We start from the raw sequence: 6,827 nt of genomic DNA, 5'->3' as shown, positions 1-6,827 counted from the left end.
ACTTTAATTAAAATACAGTTTGCAAAAAACAAAGGAGCCAATTACCAAGGTTTTTTTGAGTAAAACAGGAATTTTATTATCTACTAACCCTGAGAAAAAGATATTGAAACATGACATCAAACATACGCATGAGCATAGGTATTTCTGAGATGATTAAACAGATAGGGAGAGAGAGCATGTCTTCGAAGGTCTATTGTTGTTCACTCATATTCTTGTTTCTCTTTGCTGCTCAAAAGCAGTTGTTGAAATATTGTACAGTGTGTATTCATGAGTCCAGCTCCCTTTTCTTTCCAAGCTGGCGAAGAGGTAGGCTTACTTTTGATTTCCCAATATGTGAAATTATGATAAAAGTGTAAACGAAACAGGAGATACAAGTTTCCTGTCACTCAGTCGGTTGCCTTGTTTTGATGTTTTTGGATAGAAGTGGTAATTTCATTGTAGATGGATTTGTTTATTCCACACATCTGACAATACTTGCCCCAGTCTGTGGTTGGGTGATCAATGCAACCGTTCCAGGTTCTTTTTTTTAAAAAGAAAAACAAATCAGTTGTGAAAGATCTCAGCTATTGAAATCACGTGATGGAAGTTAAGTATTGACAGTCCATGGTTACCATGATCATAACAGATCAAATATTTTTATTAATCTGATCCAATATCCAATCATAGAAGTATGTTATTCATTAGCTTCACAAATCATGATATGAGACAAAGTTCCTTTTGTGAAGAGAAAGGTTTTTGCAGTTACTCTGATACAATGGGTTTTATAGGATTAATTCTAAAACTTTGGGATGAATCTTACATTTTTAACAGTCTGAGTTGTGGCAATTTACTTGGAAGGTTTCTTGCCATGAGGCCTAGTGGGCTTTGTTACAGTATCTGAGTAAAGTTACCTCATTAATTGTCTCACATACCCCTATGGTATTACCTCTGACCTGCTTCTTGCCCATCTTATCACGAGTTGTTTATAAAACAGTTCACCACTCAGCAGATATTCCTTGCATCCGCACCATTTTTAAAAAACCTGTTGTACAGCCGGACAAGCACTGCTAACCTGGAGAGACACACTTCTTGACGTTTGGCCAAACATCGCAGACAGGAGGAAATCGGCACCCTAATTTGTTTTTTTTTGCAATATTCTATTGCTTTGTTTACTGAAAATTTTAGCGAAAACACCTTTGACGAGACTTGAGGGGAAATGAAACTGTTTTCTAATTAAAATATATACATAAGATTAAAAGGTATACTCTTGACATTCATACCAAAAGAAAAAATAAACAAGTAAAAGTTTAAATAATGCAAATTACTGCTAAAGCAGTCAGCTATAAAAATGTTGCCTTGATTTCCTCCAAGTTGTTCCAACAATTAGGTTGTCCTTTGTTCTGAAAGCCACATTTGAATGCATTCTGTATATACAGTAGGTTTTTGGTTTTCCTTTCATCTTGCATCTTTTTGTTTAGTGGTGTCCTTGGATCATGGCACAGGGATGAGCTTCCATGGAATTCGTTTGCAGTAACTTGGTGCTGGATATGAACATCCATCATAGTACCCTGTGAGTTTATCATTAGCATAACCAAAGCTGCGTGGAATAGTCATAGGCCTGTTTTTGACCTTCTCTAACCACTCATGGTTAATCTTTGCTGCCTTTTTCTTCCAATTTCAGCTTTTCTTCTTTTCTTCTTCATCCCATTCTGATTTTTGTCCCCATTTTCTGCAACTTCTTTTTCTCAAGCCATTCTTGAAATTTTTCACTTGCATTCTCTGCTGCAAGTCCTCTTGCTTGTTCCTTGGCTTTTTTTGTACCCCCCTGTTCCTTTATTTCTTTCTCCATTTTCTCCTTTCATTTTTTTCTCTGCAGCCAACGTTTATGTTCATCTTCCACAAGAATCCTTTTTCTTTCAAGGTCTTCTCCTCTTAACTGCTGGACAGATGTTGAATTTCACCCTCAGGACCACCCAGGGTAAAACAGTCCCAGCCATCTGAAAGAATGCCCAGCAACATAGGAAAAAGGGCAATGTCCATCTCCATCCTCCAGACCACCCACTTCTCTTTGCTACATCACATTTACTCTATCTCTGTTACTGTACCCATATCCTCAAGTTACTGCTGTCAATATCACATCCAACTTCTTCCTTCACTTGCTCTCACCCATTCCAACTCACAACACCATCCCTTGCATGCCCTCTGCATTTTCCATTCACCTTCTCAGGACATCCTCCCACCAGTGACAACAGTAATAGCTTTGCAACTTATTTTCATCTCCCATAACACTCTCCTTATGAGAGGGGATCTTAACTCTGAATACTCCACTCAGGCCCTGGATTGGTATTGGAAACTGCTGCTGAATTATTGTGCCAGGACCCACTGAGTGAAGGCTATCCCCTTTGACTTTGCTGAATCTGATGACAACTATGTCAGGCTTCCTGGCTTTGTGCCTGTGTTAAATGGCCAGGCAACACAGCAGTACTATGAGCCTGGTATCTCTTGCTGAGGGAGTAATGCACAAAAAAGGCAAGAAAAGGCAAGGCATGGATGCTGTGAGCACCCAGGTAGGTTCAGAGTGAGTGAGCATTATGAGATAAGCAAAGATCCTGGAGATGCAACCTGGTCCTGGGCATGAGCCGGGTGCATATCCCTGAGTGCACTGTGTCTTTGCTGCAGAATTACAATGGCAGTCGCTGGTCCAGCTCAAGATGCAGCACTGAAGTGCAGAAGCATTCTATAGGTGGACCAAAAATATGCCATGAGGGTTCTTAGAGGCTGGCACATGTCAGATGCCAATATCCTTGGATGGGGGTTTATGAGGTCAGTGCCCATGGAGCGTGCCTTGAAATGTTAGTGCCAGTGTCCAGCATGGAGTTTAATTGAAGCAAGTGGTGAGCTGAATCCATCAGATGCTTGATCTAGAATCTTCTCCAAGTTTTCCCAACATCTAACTTGTTTGCCTAGTTTGGTGAGATGGCAGGCTGAATATTGTTGAGAGGTGTTATGGCATTATCAAAGTGTTAAAACCAATAATGACTCTCAATTAGCATTTCACCATCGACTAGTGATAAGCTTAGCATGGCACTTGTGAAAAGCATAAAATATGGAGAGAGATGAACTCAATGTCAGGATGGGTTTCACTGCAATTGTTGCCTGATTCTGCCACAAACCTTGCCATAGCCCACAATACTCAGACTCCTATAAGATTCTGCTCGCTCTCTGTTTGCACAATAAACTACTGATATTAATTAGATATTAATACACTGTGGCTTCATATTATGCTACTGACCAAATAATGAAATCAAATGTAAGTTTTGTAAATTTCACATCTCAAATGTGAAGAATACAAATATAGCCAAGAGATAATATGAGCTTAACAAGGTGTAGAGCTGGATGAACACAGCAGGACAAGCAGCATCAGAGGAGCAGGAAGGCTGACGTTTCGGGCCTGGACCCTTCTTCCTACTATCTCCGAGATAATATGAGCTTTATGTTTACCAGTTGAGGGACAGAAAAGATTGTGAATACTATTTAAAAAAATGAAAGAACTACAGATGGTGTAAATCAGAAACAAAAATAAAGTTGCTGGAAAAGCTCAGCAGGTCTGGCAGCATCTGTGAAGAAAAAAATCAGAGTTAACGTTTCGGGTCCGGTGACCCTTCCTCAGAACTCCAAAACTCTGATTTTTTTCTTCACAGACGCTGCCAGACCTGCTGAGCTTTTCCAGCAACTTCTGTTTTTGTTCCTGTGAATACGATTCATCACTGTTGTCAACCCGATAGAGAAATGACATCTAGGACCGTCAATAGCTATGTCTCAGCTGAATACTACTGGGAATCATCTGAAAGTATTGCAATGAAAAATATATTATAGACAGACTGAAATTAACGTTGATCACTTGCTGTTTCTTTGGTAGTGAAATGTAAGAAATTGCATTTCATGAACTGAAAGCAAATAGAAGGGTTTTATATTTGTTTTCACTTGGTCAAATTGATGTCAACTGTGCAATAAGAAGTCCGTCACTGTATTGTGTTTTTGTAGACAAGGAGAAAGTATGTAAACTAATTCACTTACAACTGTGTTTATTATGATTAATAAGGGTTAAAATAGTTACTTGCATGTAAGCTCTTACAGTTTGTATGTCATCAATAATGGCCAAAGGCCAAAACCATAATACCCTTCATAGGTCCTAATATGTTCAACTGCATGATATTTGCAACCTGCTATTAAACTGCATTGATTTTCTTTATATAGTTGCCACCTTCACGTTAAAGTATGTGGCAAAATACATTTTGTTATTGCTTTACACAGTATGTTAACATAAATCAAACTGAGGCTGCTTGTTTAACTCCTAGTGCAATCAAGGATGTGGTTAACTGGGGAGGGGGTTGGGAAACAGCCTGGCACATCAAACAGACGAACTTCATCACAAGCTGATTGCAACAGAAATTGTCTCTCAATTGTGAAACTTCATGTTCATAAGAATCAGCAGACATATTTTTACTCTTGGCTAAACTGTCAGCATTAGACATTGCTCTACAAAAGAAGCCTGTGCGTGCATTGTTTGCATTTAACAATTTTCAGATAATTTAGGTGAGGGAGATGGTCAGTAGTCTTTAAAAATGAATATGAAAATTGTGCCCTTGATCAGGTCCAGTGATTTATTCTCTACGCAGTGGCTGGTAATAAGAGCGAATAATGTATACATTTACCATTCAGATTGTTAGCTTTTCAAGATGTTAGGATTGTTAATGTATTCAAGAGGCGGCTAGATATGGCACTTGCGGCAAATGGGATCAAAGGTTATGGGGAGAAAGCAGGATTAGGCTACTGAGTTGGACAATCAGCCATGATTGTGAAGAATGGCAGAGAAGGCTTGAAGGGCGGAATGGCCTCCTCCTGCTCCTATCTTCTATGTTTCTATGTTAAGCGAGGACAGAGGCAGGAAAGGGTAGAGGGATGGGGAAGGAGGAAAGAAAGGAAGTTCTGAGATAGGATGGAAGGCTGGAAAGATGAAATGACAAAAGGGATGATAATGCAAGCAAAACAGGGAAAATAATGCATCAAGTAAAGTTGCAAAAGGTGTCACCACAAGACATATAAAAGGCAGTAATTACCAGCACCAACTGTTGAAAAATTTGGGAGCAGGGATAATGATCTGAAATTGTTGAATGCAATGTCTGCATTCTGGCGGGCGATAAATGCTGTTTCTGGAGATTTTGTCCAGTTTCCTTGGAACAGCTGATGAAGGTGAAAAACAGAGTAGGGAACAGTAAAGACTGAGCTGTTTGGTGGTGGGGGTGGGAATGGAGAGTGAAAAAGAATCAAAAGGAGCATAGTTTAAAATGAAATTGAAAAAAAATGAATGCCGGGCTACTCAAAAAGTCTGGCAGCGTGTGTGACAGGAGAAACAGAATTGGATTTTACAGCTGCAAAATAGGCAGGCTTACCCCCCTCCTCCCACTCAAATAAACTGTGATTACATGAGGCCAGCAGCACATCAAACTAAACTCCAAAATTAAAAAAAGGCAAGTAAGTACAGAAATTGCCGATTTGAAATGACTAATAACTGCTGAGTCACAAAAAAAAATTAGCCAGTTAACAATGTAGTCAGCTGAAACAGTTTGTATCTCATTACATATCTTTGGGCCTGGCTGTGAAGCATTTGGAAGTCTTTTAAAGCAGCTACAACAGGATGGCACAAATAAGGAAGTAATGATTTACAACCAGAATCATGAATGGCAGCATGGTAGGTCAGTTGTTAGCACTGCTGCCTCACAGTGCCAAGGATCTAGGTTTGATTCTAGCCTCAGGTGACTGTCTCTGTGGAATGTGCACATTCTCCCTGTGTCTGTGTGGGTTTTTTCTGGGGTCCTCCCAAAGTCCAAAGATGTATAGGTTTGGTGGATTGGTTATGCTAAATTGCCAATAGTGTCCAGGCTGCTTAGGCTAGGTAGATTCACCATGGGAAATGCAGGGATATGGTAGGGGGATGGGGTCTGGGTGGGCTGGTCTTTGCCGGGTTGGTGTGACTTGATGGGCTGTAGCGATTCTTTGACTGAATGTAGAATTTATTAGTAGACGTGTCAGTACTTGCGTGTTTTTTTAAAATCATTTTTTGATCTTTTTTACATCCTTCAATTTTTAAAAAAATTAGAGAGTGTGGGCATTAAACTTGCAGCCCTGACTGACGTCCTGTTCTTGACATTACCTCTCTGCTACTCGATGTCGTACCTGCAGTCCTGGTGGGACACAGGTGCCCATCTTGCATCTATAAACAGCCTCTTTCCAACCAGACATTGACTATCTCACATTTGATTGGACATGCTGAGAGAGGGAGAGTGGGAATGAGCGGATGCTCATTTTCCATTGCACCTCCAACACTCACCAATAAACGTACATTCTAGAATTAACAGAAAACAAAGAACAGCGGATGGTGGAGATATGAAACAAACAAAAACAGAAATTGCTGGGGAAACTCAGAGTTAGCAGTTTAGATCTGATGAAAGGTCACAAGAATTGAAATATTAATTATATTCCTCCCTGCACCGATAGTGCCGCCCCTGTAAAATACTTCCAGCATTTATTGTTTATTTTTCGGGTTTACAACATCCATGGTATTTTCTTTTCTAACAGATTAAAATGAGGAAGAGTTCCAAATTGACAGAGATAGTAGGAACTGCTATAGTAGGAACTATTTCTGAAGAAGGGTTTAGACCCTCTGATGCAGCTTGGCCTGCTGTGTTCATCCAGCTCTACACCTTGTTAGCCCAAATTGACAGAAGCAGGTTTCAATTGTACAGATTTTGTGGTACAAAGTATTGTTGAGAAGATTGATGGGAGTT

At 39.9% G+C, this 6,827-nt stretch overlaps 1 pseudogene; it reads right to left on the bottom strand.

Moving 5' to 3' along the window:
- Window positions 1–1,470: 1,470 nt before the first annotated feature.
- LOC109912958 lies at window positions 1,471–6,246 on the bottom strand (annotated as a pseudogene).
- Between the last annotated feature and the right edge of the window lie 581 nt (window positions 6,247–6,827).

Source organism: Rhincodon typus, chromosome 5 (genome assembly GCF_021869965.1).
Source record: "Rhincodon typus isolate 14 chromosome 5, sRhiTyp1.1, whole genome shotgun sequence".
In the NCBI taxonomy this organism is placed as follows: domain Eukaryota; kingdom Metazoa; phylum Chordata; class Chondrichthyes; order Orectolobiformes; family Rhincodontidae; genus Rhincodon; species Rhincodon typus.
Note: the sequence above shows the minus strand (reverse complement) of the source record. Positions and strands in the feature narration are given on the sequence as shown.